Source organism: Equus asinus, chromosome 25 (genome assembly GCF_041296235.1).
Source record: "Equus asinus isolate D_3611 breed Donkey chromosome 25, EquAss-T2T_v2, whole genome shotgun sequence".
NCBI lineage: Eukaryota > Metazoa > Chordata > Mammalia > Perissodactyla > Equidae > Equus > Equus asinus.
Genome location: NC_091814.1, coordinates 25,062,798 through 25,076,843, shown reverse-complemented (window position 1 = coordinate 25,076,843; position 14,046 = coordinate 25,062,798). Strand labels below are relative to the sequence as shown.

General features: G+C 39.7%; 1 pseudogene; it reads left to right on the top strand.

Annotated features, from left to right (window-relative positions):
* The first annotated feature begins 4,353 nt into the window (after positions 1-4,353).
* LOC106831106 (flavin-containing monooxygenase 5-like) lies at positions 4,354-11,265 on the top strand (annotated as a pseudogene).
* Positions 11,266-14,046: the final 2,781 nt, after the last annotated feature.

The window sequence follows — 14,046 nt, the reverse complement described above, 5'->3', positions numbered from 1 at the left end:
AACTAGACCAGATTAACTTAATAGGCATATATAGAGTACTCCATCCAAAAACAGCAGAGTGTACATTCTTCTCAAGTACACATGGAACATTCTCAAAGATAGACCATATATTGGGAAACAAGGCAAACCTCAATAAATTTAAGAAGATTGAAATCATATCTACTATCTTCTCTGACCCTAATGCTATGAAACTAGAAATCAACTACAAGAAAAAAGCAGAGAAAGGAACAAAAATATGGAGACTAAACAACATGCTACTGAACAACCAATGGGTTGTCAAAGAAATAAAAGGAGAAATCAAAATATATTTTGAGACAAATGAGAACTAAAACACACCTTACCAACTCATATGGGATGCAGCAAAAGCAGTCCTAGGAGGGCAATTTATAGCAATACAGGCCCATGTTAACAAACAAGAAGGAGCTCAAATAAACAATCTTAAACTACATCTAACAGAATTAGAAAAATAAGAACAAAGAAAGCCTAAACTCAGCAGCATGAGGGATATAATAAAAATTATTATTATTAAAGGATCAATGAAGCAAGGAGCCGGTTCTTTGAGAAGAGAAACAAAATTGAAAAACCCTTAGCCAGACTCACTAAGAAAAAAAGAGAGAAGACTCAAATAAATAAAATTAGAAATGAAAGAGGAGAAATTACAATGGATACCACAGAAATAGAAAAGATTATAAGATAATACAATGAAAAACTATATGCCAACAAACTGGACAATCGAGAAGAAACGGATAAATTCTTAGACTCTTACAACCTCCCAAGACTGAATGAAGAAGAAATAGAGAATATGAATAGATCAATCACAAGTAAAGAGATTGAAACAGGTATCAAAAACCTCCCCAGAAATAAAAGTCCAGCACCAGACAGCATCTCAGGAGAATTCTACCAAACATTCAAAGAAGATTTATTACCTATTCTTCTCAAACTATTACAGAAACTTGAAGAAGATGGATATAATCCTAACACATTCCACGAGGCCAACATCACCCTGATACCAAAGCCAGATATGGACAACACAAATAAGAAGAATTACAGGCCAATATCACTGATGAACATAGAGGCAAAAATCCTGAACAAAATGTTGGCAAACCAAAGACAGCAATACATTAAAAAGATCATACACCATGATCAAGTGGGATTCATACCAGGGACACAGAGATGGTTCAACATCCGCAAATCAATCAACGTAATATACCACATTAACAAAATGAGGAAGAAAAACCACATGATAATGTCCATAGATGCAGAGAAAGCATTTGACAAGATCCAGAATCCATTCATGGTAAAAACTCTCAATAAAATGGGTATAGAAGAAAAGTACCTCAACATGATAAAGGCCATATATGACAAACCCCCCACCAACATCATACTCAGTGGGGAAAAACTGAAAGCCATCCCTCTGAGAACAGGAATAAGACAAGGGTGCCCACTCTCACTACTCTTATTCAACATAGTTCTAGAGGTTTTGGCCAGAGTAATTAGACAAGAAAAAGAAAGAAAAGGAATCCAAATAGGCACTGAAGAAGTGAAACTCTTGCTGTTTGCAGATGACATGATTTTATATATAGAAAATCCTAAAGAATCCATCGGAAAACTAATAGAAATAATAACTACAGCAAAGTTTCAGGGTAAAAAGTCAACTTACAAAAATCAGTAGCATTTCTACACTCAAGAAGTGAGCTAACAGAATAAGAACTCAAGAATACAATCCCATTTACAATTGCAACAAAAAGAATAAAATATCTAGGAATAAATTTGATCAGGGAGGTGAAAGACCTATAAAAAGAAAACTATAAGACGTATTGAAAGAAATAGATAATGACATAAAGAAATGGAAATATATTCCATGCACATGGATTGGAAGAATAAACATAGTTAAAATGTCCATACTACCTAAAGCAATCCACAGATTTAATGCAATCCCAATCAGAATCCCAATGACCTTCTTCACAGAAATAGAACAAAGAATCTTAAAATTCATAAGGGGCAAAAAAAGATCCCAAATAGCCAAAGCAATCCTAAAAAGGAAGAACAAAGCTGGTGGCATCTCAATCCCTGGCTCCAAAATATATTACAAAACTATAGTAATCAAAACAGCATGGTACTGATATAAGAACAGACATACAGATCAATGGAACAGAATTGAAAGCCCAGAAATAAAACCACACATCTATGTACGGTTAATCTTCGACAAAAGAGCCAAGAGTACACAATAGAGAAAGGAAATCCTCTTCAATAAATGGTGCTGGGAAAACTGGACAGCCACAGGCAAAAGAATGAAAGCAGACCATTATATTTCCCCATGCACAAAAATAGACTCAAAATGGACCAAAGACTTGAAGGTAAGACCTGAAACCATAAAACTTCCAGAAAAGAATATAGGCAGTACACTCTTTGATATCAGACTTAAAAAGATCTTTTCGAATACCCTGTCTATGCAGACAAGGGAAACAAAAGAAAAAATAAACAAGTGGGACTTAATCAGACTAATGAGCTTCTGGAAGGCAAAGGAAACCAAGACCAAAATGAAAGAACAACCCATCAACTGGGAGAAAATATTTGCAAATCATATATCCAATAAGGGGTTAATCTCTATAATATATAAAGAACTCACACAAATGAACTACAAAAAAACAAACAACCCAATCAAAAAGTGGGTGGAAGATACGAACAGATATTTTTCCAAAGAAGATATACAGATGGCTAATAGGCACATGAAAAGATGCTCTTCATCACTAATCATCAGGGAAATGCAAATCAAAAGCACACTTAGATATTATCTTACACCCATTAGAATGGCTATAATCACCAAGACAAAAAACAACAAATTTTGGAAAGGTTGTGGAGAAAAGGAAACCCTCATCCACTGGTGGTGGGAATGCAAACTGGTGCAGCCACTGTGGAAAACAGTATGGAGATTTCTCAAAAAATTAAAAATAGAAATACCATATGGCCCAGCTATCTCACTACTGGGTATTTACCCAAAGAACTGGAAATCAACACTTCAAAGGGACTTATGCACCCCTATGTTCATTGCAGCATTGTTTACAATAGCCAAGATATGGAAGCAACCCAAGTGCCCATCGACGGATGACTGGATAAAGAAGATGCAGTATATATATATACCATGGAATACTGCTCAGCCATAAAAAAGACAAAATCGTCCCATTTGCAACCACATGAATGAACCTTGAGGGCATCATGTTAAGCGAAATAAGCCAGGCAGAGAAAGACAAGCACCATATGATTTCACTCATATGTGGAATATAAACAAACTTACAGACAAAAAGAACAAATTAGTGGTTACCAGGGGAAGGGGGTTGGAGGGTGGGCACAGGGGTGAGGGGGCACACTTATATGGTATATGACAAATGATAATGTACAAATGAAATCTCACTATGTTATAAGCTATTATGACCACAATTTTAAAAACCTGAAGGATTAAGTAACAGTTTAAAGAAATATCCCAAGTGGTGCCTGATGAACAAAGGACCCAGGATTTCAGGCTAATCTTATTTCCTGCTTGTATTCACTGTTTCTGTTTTGGTAAAGCCCCTTTTGGTAGTGGCATCTGAGTTTTTAGGCAGCGCTCTTTAGGAAGGGCTCACTGCTCAGTGCTCTGACCCCACTGGGACTCAATTTAGCCTAAATCATGGCACAGAGTCCAGCTAGCTGGGGTTATTTCGAGGATACAGAGAGCCACAGCACAGCCATTTTGGAAAGCCAAGGATACTCCCTTTCCTTTTGTAAAGGCTGGGTCACTACCCTTCTGCTTCTCTCTTGTCTTTTCCTGTGTCTCTGCTGGATGATGTCCTCACTTGATCTTGCCCATGGCCCATAAAGGCTGCCCTGGCTTCTTCTGTAGCCTTGGAACTCTCCATATGTTACATCCCTTTGACCTCTTCCCTATCAGTGTTAACTCTTAAAGGGTTAGGATCTCACTCCCAGTCCAGGGCTGGGAAAAAACATACTACCCAGAGCATAATTATTTAGGGCAGGAGACAATCTAGGCAGGAATTCTCCAGAAGGAAGTGTGGGTGGGTGGGCATTGTGAAATATGGTGGGCAGTTCCCAGGAAGAGCTGGGGAAGTCACTCAGCCCACGTATTTGGCACAGCTTCACTGTTCGTCACAGGAAGACCTTGAACATTGACTGCTCTTCAGTGAGTCATGGTTTTCCTCATCAGGAAAATGGACTATAGTATTACTTGCCCTACCTACTTTTTCTGAGGACCAAATTGAAAATAAAAAAAGAAGCTTACTAACGTGCTTGGAAGACAACTAAGCAACGAACAAATGTAAAGTTGTTATGAGTGTTTATCTATGTACATTTTCAGAAATGGCTGCAAATGGGAAAATTCACAGGCAAAGCACAGAGGAAATTTCATTAAAAATGGTGAGTGGGATGAGAGGGGGCAAGACAGGGCAGAACAGGTCCTGAAGACACTGGCTTGGTTCTGGAGGCAGGTGGAACCTGTGTATTCCACCGGAGGCCCCTCTACGCCTCCTGCATATTCAACTACTGTTTCTTCCCTTCGCTCCTTACCTCCATCTGGCCTGGAGACTTTTGGGAACAAGAACAACTTCTGGTTTTTTTCCCTGGCTTATTCTTCCTTGAGACAATGGCTCAGAAAGCCTGTAACCTGCTTGAATGGGAGTAAAGGAGTAAGATTTAAAAATTAATGTCCTAAACTATTATCCAGGCTCACATTCTCCCCTCTATGTTCAGGAGACTCAGGAACCAAGTGGAGCTGGATCATCACTGATTCCATCGGGGAAAGCCTGGGAAGGCAGGAACCAACCGAAATTCAAGGACCTGGGATTATTTCTGAAAAAATGAATTGTTAGAAATCTTTACTGACATAGAGGTGTTTTAACTGAATGGCAGTTCATCCTCAGTTACTGGCCTTGCAGCACTGATGATGGTCTCTGTCCCTCCAGATGATGAAGAAGAATGTGAGGAAGAAGAAAGTGGCAGTGATCAGAGCTGGGATCAGTGGTGTGGGAGCGAGTGAGTGCTGCTTGGATGAAAGGCCGGAGCCCACTTGCTTTGAGCTCACCTGTGATGACACTGGGGGGCTCTGGAGATTCCAAGTAAGTCTCCATATTCTTTCAATGGGACACAGAGCACATCCAACCTGCAACTCAACAAATATAAAACAACAACCTGCTGTGAGCTGGGAATTGTACTCCATAGGGATAGATTGATAAACAGGAATGGTTCCTGTCTCTTAGGGTTTATGGCAAAGGAAAGAGACATGGATACAGATCAGTCCCGTACAAGAGAGAGAGTGGTCAGCGCTGAGCCAGATGTCCTAGAGGTGCTGTGGATGCAGAGGCTGGTGCTGAGGGGGGCAGCCCTAAGGCAGGAAATGGGCCCTGGGACAGGAGACTGAAAGCTTCAGCCGGGCAAGTCTTAGAGCCCTCGTTTCCTAATCCATAAGAAGAGACTAGTAATCAGTTCTTCATAGGTGGCCTCTGTGAGAATACCTAACCTAGTCATTGGTTACAGAGTTGGTATTCAACACTCTCTCTCTCCTTTCCTTCCTGAGTCATCATTTTTGGGGAGGAATTTTCATCCCACTAAACCCTTCAGAACAGGAAAAATGTGTCCCATGTAACTGAATTCCAGATCAGATAAAGTCCCCCTGATGTGAAGAAAAGGAAGACTGAGTGATGAATTTCTAGAGAGCACTGTCTGGGACTTCAATAAGGGCAGGCAGGCTTGGGAACAAGTCAATAGGAAGAATCAAACACACAAAACCCTTACAAGCCTCTGGCCTTCTGAAGAACTGAGGTCTTGGCAGATCAGATGCCAAAGTCAGCTGAATGGAAGCACATGTCGGTGCTCTCTGACTTGCAGGCATTGGAGAAATCTAGCAGCAGCGTAGACTTGCACATGCCTCTTAAAGAACAATCTTGCTCTACTGCATTGCTTATCAGGATGGGAATGTTTTCCTTTACTTTCTAAAAGAGAAGTCAGAAGAAGGAAAGCCCAGCATCTATAGATCTGTGAACATCGACACTTCCAAGGAAGTGACCTATTTCAGTGACTTCTCCTTAGCTGATCATTTTCCAAATTACATGCACAGCTCACAGCCCCCAGAGTATTTGAAGATGTATGCCAAGCACCTTGACCTTGTGAAGTACATCTGTTTCCAGGTAGGCTTTAGGGTCTTTTGTAATCTTGACCCTTGAGAATCTGCTGAAGGCAGTTGTCACCTTTCTCTAGAGAAAGACACATAAATAAGACATTTTGTGTACAATTTCAGGGTATTAAATATCCTGGTTTAGAAACACTGACTATTGAGTTAGAGGCAATATTGTGTTTATTTGCAAAAGCTTTTTGCCTGCGTGGTGGTCTTTTGTATATACATGCATACATCAACCACATGACTTTCTCACTTGGCATTTTCCTTGCACAAACTCAGACCATCACTACAATCCTCTTTGCAGACGGGTCTCTTTCCAGGTGAAATGAGTGCGTGCATGTAGAACAATTACATCTATGCTTATGATAAGATAAACACTGAGTAACTGTTAGCTAATATCATCATTATCATTTTTCTAGACTCATGGAAACTTCCATTTGGAAAGGCTTGCTAGCTTTATCTCTTTTGCAACTCATCTTTTTTGCTGATGGGACATCTAGTTCCTGCCTGGTTACCTCCACAGCAGTTGTTTACCACCTCACAGGAGAGTCTGACTTAGTATTAGGTAGAATTTAATGTGTCTGTGGCATAAATCTCTAAAAAGACAACTTTTGAACATGTGTGCCTACATTTACCATCTCATCTGTCTGTTAATCCATCCATATGGTCATCAATTTGGAAGACTTGAAATCAAGGGTGTATTGGCATATATATCTGCTACATAAGCTATACGGCAGGGGAAAAAGTCAAGCAACAGGTATAAAGGAAACCAAATACCTTTCTTATTACTCACTTCTCAATTTTCATGGGAATTGTGGAACAAATCTAAATCAGATTGTAAAATCTCGCTAAAGATTTTTAAATATTGAAATATCTACAAGAAAATGATTATTCAGGATCCACTTTCCATGGAATCTGGGAAATAAACTGGATGACCTCTATTGGTCCAGAGGCAGTCCTCTAGTTTCAGGGAGGTGGAAGGAGATGGTCATGTGACACCCATATTCATCCTTTTATACTCAGATGATGGTGCACAGTGTGAGAAAACATCCTGATTTCTCATCCACTGGCCAGTGGGATGTTGTAACAGAAGCTTAGGGGAAGCAAAGGCCATCTGCCTTTGATGCAGGCATGGTCTGCAGTGGCTGTCATACTGACCTCATTTACCACTTCAATTTTTCCCACGTATGTAACTTTCCCATCTCAGGGAATCCTAAGGGTGGATGGTCTGTGGTTAAGTAAAGTGGATTTAAAATTCTCTTGATGATGGCAAGCAATAAGCTATTACCCCAAATAATACAATTAGAAGAAAAGCTGGCTTCTATAGGTTTTTAAGTTTTATAAAAGAAAAAGCCTGTTATAATCAGAATGTCTGCATCCAAGCCATGGGCACTTAAGTTTCCCTTAAGAAAGAGAGGTGTCTTTTTCACCTGTGTTGTCAAGCCATACCTGGAGTGTTGTGCTCTGCTCTGGTGCCTGCTTCAAGAAGAATGGTGAGAAAAGGGAACATAATTAGAGGAAAACAACCAGGACAGTAGAGAGTCAGGCAAATGCAGCACGATGAATATATAAAAACCACAGAAGCTATTTAGCCTGGAGGAGGAAACTTGTTAGGGGAGAGAAAGGAGCACAATCACCATCTTTGGCTAGGATATGACCATCACAGAAAGGATGGAATCAATGTCATGTGTGTTCTTGTTGGGCAGGATGAGAGCTGACAGGTAGAAGTTCCGGGGAGGTTGACTTCACTGGAAAGAAAAGGGATTTTCCAACAAGAAGTCTTGTCCCAAAATGAAATGGTCTGCCTTGTGAAGTAGTGAGTTTCCCAATTCAGGAGGTATGTAAGCAGAAACTAATAACCATTAATGAGGGATTTTTAGATCAGTGGCTCTCAAACTTTAGTATGGTAAGAGTCACCTGGAGACTTTGTTAAGCGAGATCGAGGTTCCAGCTCCCTGAGATTGATTCAGCGTGTCTGGATTGGGGCTAGTGGATTTGCTGTTGACAAAGTTTCCAGGTGCTGCTGCCGGTCGGAGAATCACATTTGAATAGCAAGGCTGTATTAATATATAGTTCAAGGTTTGTCTGGATGACTCTAATTTTCCAATTTTGAGAGTCCATAATGATAACCACAGAAAAAACATAGTACACTATGAATTTGGGTATCACCAAAACGAATTTGCTCTGTAAAAAAGTACATATAATATAACTTCATGTGTGTGCTACAGTAAGTCAAATTTCTGTTAATATCAATGGATGTTTGTGTATCATAGAGGGACAATGGAAAAGTAGTTGAAAGTGGTACTATATATACAGATTTTACTGTTAAAGTGGGTTTACTATGAAACTGTGCAAATGCAATGTAACAACTACAGTGAGCTCTACATTTCCTGAAGCTGAATTGCTATTTTCCATTTTTTTTTTCTTTACATAGGGTTTGAGAAGTTCAAAGGTCAGCGTTTCCACAGCAAGGAATATCAGAGTCCAGAGAGATTTATGGGAAAGAGAATCCTTGTGATCGGCGTTGGGAATTCTGGCCCTGGCGTGGCTGTGGAGGTCAGCCATACCACAAGGCAAGTCTGTTTTCTTAGAGTTGTGTTTTGTTGATGTGGGAATTCTCCACCTGCCTGTGCAGATGCACAAACCCAGGACAACTAAGACTCAAGGCTTCTGCTTATGGCTTTCCACTAAACGCACATATCTACACACAATACCCAGCAGAGGTTTGAGCATGTTGGCTGGGCCTAATGGATACTCAACAATCACTAGAAACAGTCAAGCCTTTTGCTCTTTGTCAAGATCTCCACTAGTTAACACATCTATACTGTGGAAAACTACATGGTCATTAGAAAAAATGAAGAACTATCATATGCGCAGACGTCAGAAGATATTCTTTGAAAAAATCAAATTATAGGACCATGTGTATTGGTGATCCAATTTATAGAAAAAACTCCTATATACCTATAGTGGTAAACGTATATGTGATTGTAAGAAGATACAAAAAACTGTTAATAGTGGCTTCCTCTGGGGATAAGGACTCTGTGTGTGTGTGTGTGTGTGTGTGTGTGTGTGTGTGTGTGTGTTTGTAAATACTAGTGGAACAAAACAGGCAGCAGCTTGGAGAATTAATTCAGACCATCACTTTCTATCCTGACTCACATGGCTTAGAACTCTCTCTATAACCTGCAAAGAAGAGTTGGGGGGCATGATCTAGACAGGTGACTTAAATATTGCAAATTTTCCAAACAGTTATTTAACATGCCACTCACTTTGAGATCTGTGACCAATTTTTGCACATGTGTAGTTGTACTTATTTAGTATGGTTAACAAGGTGCAAATAGATCAGTTGTTGGAAATGTGCTGGTAATTGCACAATAATCAAGTTGTACACTGAGGGGCGCTAACACACCAAGGTAACCCTTCTAAACCAAGGGTCAGTTTTGTCAATGTACAAGCTCGCCCTCTGCTGGCCATTCTGGGGAAATAACAGCTATTTTAAACTGTCTTCTCTGTCAGTGGTGCTGATCATTCACTCGTTCCGAGAGTATTTGCTAATCACCTACTGTGTGCCAGATGCATATATATATATATATCATCACACACAATACTTATGTGTCTGTTGTATGATTCTGTTTACTTTTTTCTATGTTTAAAATATTTTCTCATTAAAAAAATCCAATTTAAAGGGGAAAAAGGTCAGAAAAATAATATGATAAACAAAATTTCATATTTTAAAGGATTTCTGGTGGTAGCTCTTTAGACCAATTAAATGAGGTGAATACATATAATAAATAAAATATCAACATTTTAGAACTAGGGATAGCTTAAGAAATTATTTAGTTCAAGCCCCTTTATTTTTATTTTTTTTTGAGGAAGATCAGCCCTGAGCCAACTACTGCCAATCCTCCTCTCCTTGCTGAGGAAGACTGGCCCTGAGCTAACATCCATGCCTATCTTCCTCCACTTTATACGTGGGATGCCTGCCACAGCATAGCTTTTGCCAAGTGGTGCCGTGTCCATACCCGGGATCCCAACGGGGGAATCCCGGGCCACTGAGAGGTGGAATGTGCAAACTTAACTGCTGTACCCCGGGCTTACCCGGCCCCAAGCCCCTTTATTTTAAAGCCAAGAAAACTGAGGTCCAGAGGCATTAACAGCTAGCATAAAGGGAGGCAGGAAATTAGAAAAAGAAAAGGCCAGTACTAAAATTTAGATCACCTTATTAGTGGATTTGCCACATTTCAACCTAAGAATAAAAGAAATAAGTTGTTGCTGGTGTGTGTGTGTGTTTCATGTTTAAGCAATGGTCACTGATTTGACAAAGCAAATACATTAGAACTAATTTAAACTGTTTGTGTATAGATGTATATTTAAGATTAATCCAGAAATAAATAGCTGACATCAGAGAATGGATGAGAACACCAGGGTGTGAATTGAGAAGTAAAAATGAGGAAAGCTGATCCTAGCCCTTTGCAAGATGGAAGGTCTTAGGAGCTCCAGCTGAGAAAATGCTTGTGCTAACCCAGAGTGGAGGCTGGCAGAGTTCAGGAGACCAAGGAGGTGAGAAGCCCCAGGCACTGACGGGGAATCCGATATACAAAGGACAAAAGCACCTAATCTTAAACCTATAGATTAGCAGAAAACATACAGCTACACCATTGGAACATTGAAAAGTCTTGGATTACTGAGTCTTTTTTTTTTTTTTCAAAGAGGAATCCACACTAAAGTTTGGGGAAGAGTTGAAGGCATCTCTTTCAGCCCTTCTGTCAGTTCACAGGCCCCCATCCTCAGCAGGATTTCCAAAGCAGTGAGGAGGCCCAGGTCATGTTCCAAAGAGCCAGCAGTGGGAGGAGGTGTCGAATGACAGGGGAGGGGAGGGATTCTGGCTCCTGCATAGTTTCCAGACCTATATGTTCTATACGGTGACGTAGGTCACACGGTTCTGTTTTCACCGAAGGGGTCAGGTAACTTCTAGGTTCTTTTCCCTGCCCCACAGCTGCTTGACTACCCGACTTTGAACACACTCTTACTTTTCCCAGGTGTTTCTTAGCACCAGATGAGGGGCCTGGATATTGAACTGTGTGTGGGATGAAGGCTAGTCCCATGGACACTGTGCGTTTCACTTGCTTTAATATCATCAAGAAGATCGTGACAACGTCTATGTTGAGTAACTGGACGGAAAATAAATGAAAGATTAAATCATGCAAACTATGATCTAAAGACTCAGAAAAGATATTCATGTTACCTTCAGGGTGCATTTATTTTGTCTCAACTGACGTGATTGATTCTAAGAACCAGAAAGGACAGACAGACTTCTATACAGTATGACCTGTACACTTCACTAATGAGACCAGATTGAAGATAATCAGTCAGAATGTATTGACCTTTATTTTGCAGATAATTCTAACCATGAGTTGTCTTGTTTGTCAGGCCAGAGCCACAAATGAGAAGGGAAATACTGCCAGCTACAGACACAGTGACAAGAGCCATAATAATGAACAGCACAGGGAGGAGACATTGAAAGTGCATTATAGCATTTGAGCAGTAATTAAGGTGCTTAGTGAAGAAAATGAGCGATAAAAGAAGGTTATGTTCATTACACACTGTTTAAGAAATGAGACGAGTGCAATAAATTTTAGAAACATTTTCATCAAAACACTATGTAAAAAGTAAAGGAATTAAAAGTAAAAGAAGAATTTCCTTACCTGTGTACATTTCTGTGTCCTCGAAATGCTGATTATATGACAGTGCCTGATAAATGAAGCTTTATTGTATACATGCAATCACCACCACCACGTGAAGTTCAACTAAAGATCTCAGCATCTGGCAAGAGCTATGGACTAGAGCTGAGGCTCAGAGCACAGACAGAATGAAGAGTGCGTTATTGTGAGAAATGCTTGATGCGAGTTCAGCATCAGGATCCAAGTTGAGAATGGGACCCTCACATTTCCGCGTATCTGTGCCTCTGTCTTGCACTAGTGTAGACAGCTATGTTTAAAGGTGGAAAGCCAGAGGAAGCCTTTTGCATTGGAGGACCAGAACTTTGTTTTCCTGGCTTTTTACTGGCTTCTTTGTATGAGAATGGCTTTATAAAGGAAGAATAAAGGAAGAGAAAGAGAAGAGGAAAAGGATGACTTGGGAGTCTTAACATTTCCTAAAGAACATTTTTATCTCATCCATCAAAACAGAAGGGAGAAAAAGAGTGCCCAATAAAGTTTTCTGGAATGTATAAGTGGATAAGGGAATGAATAAATGAAGAGAGAGCAAAGACTAATATGAATCATCTTCCCCAGTTTTACAGATTGCTAAACTCTCAAGTGAGTATCCATGACAACCTTCGCAATCACATAATTTCTGGCAGAATAATGGTCAAATCCAACGTGAAAGAACTCATGAAATCAGATCCCACTTTTGAAGAAGGTAGCAGGTGGAGAATATTGATGTGGTCATCTTTGCTGCAGGATATACTTTCCTTGAAGATTCTGTGCATATCATTGATAACCAAATATCCCTATATCATCATGTATTCCCACTTCATTTGGAAAAACCAACTTTGGCTTTCATTGGTTTAATCCAGCCAGCGGTAATACCAACAACGGAACTCCAAAGTCACTGGGCCACCTGCATGTTAAAGGCTGTGGAATGAATTCCTGTGGTTTTTTTGCTACTGCTAGGCACCCTGAACCAAAGGAGTATTAAAATCAAGTTTAAATTAAAGTACGGGTCAATTACGACCAACATTACTATGCACTAATTTCTTTCTTTTAAAATAGTTCCATCTTCCAGTCAAATTTTATTTTACTTAAAGGTAATAACAAAGACAGATTTTTTTTTATCTTTTCTAGAGAACTTAGCGAAGCCTGAAAAAGAAAAGTGGGAGAAATCCACTTATAACAATTTTACAAACGTGAAAGTGTTCCCTGTCCTTGTACATGCTTTCTGAGCTCTAACACAGCACAAAAATAGCCAGAATCAGTAACCAGCACCAGCATTGCACCAGTGCTGTGAGTTCCATTTAGAATTTTTATTAAAATTCTGTCTGGGATAAGATTTCTCCTTGATTCTTTTTCATTCTATCTATTCTATGGAACCAACAGCAACTGAAGAACCAGAGAAGAGAAAATATGCTTTTTCTTTTTTAGCTGTTCTGGTTAACAATATAAGAATAAAAACCCTCATCTATATTACTAACAGGGAAAAGTTGGGTATGCATTTCCTTTCTAGAACTCCTCCCGCAGATCCTGTTAATCAGCTTTAGAGAAGCTGAGCACCAGAATTCCCACTTCTTTACTTTTTGGAACCATACTCTGTCTTTCCCTAGACGCTTCCTTATACTATGTTTCCTTTCAAAGGATAGAACAGGTTGCCCTCCTCTGAGGACATGATGGCTGACATTGTCTGGAGAAGACAGGCTATGGGGAAAAGATAGAGCCTTCTACCAACAAGCAAGTCTTGGAAATAGGATTTATGGGCTTAGGGTGGTGGGATCAAAGGAAAGCAAATTCTCTGAATTAGATTTTAGACATAGCTTCTAACTTCAGGGAGGCGGCTCCCAGGAATGTTCAAAGAAAAGATTGAAAGCTCATTATTGCAGACACTTACTCTGTCCTTGGTTTTAATATCTAGGTATAATTTGATTATCCTATAGGCCAAGAGAAATTACTTCATAATGTAGAAATGATAGAAACAAAGCAGAAATTCACTTGTGAAACGAATATCTGAGTGCTTACTATGTGCCAGGAGCTGTGGTATTCAGATGGAGTAAAGGTATCAGTAACATAATTCCCACCTACATAGAACTCCCAACTGATGGTAATTAAATGTTTCCTAACTGAAAAAATGAATCTTCACACAAGCTAAGACCACAAATGTGTCCAGAG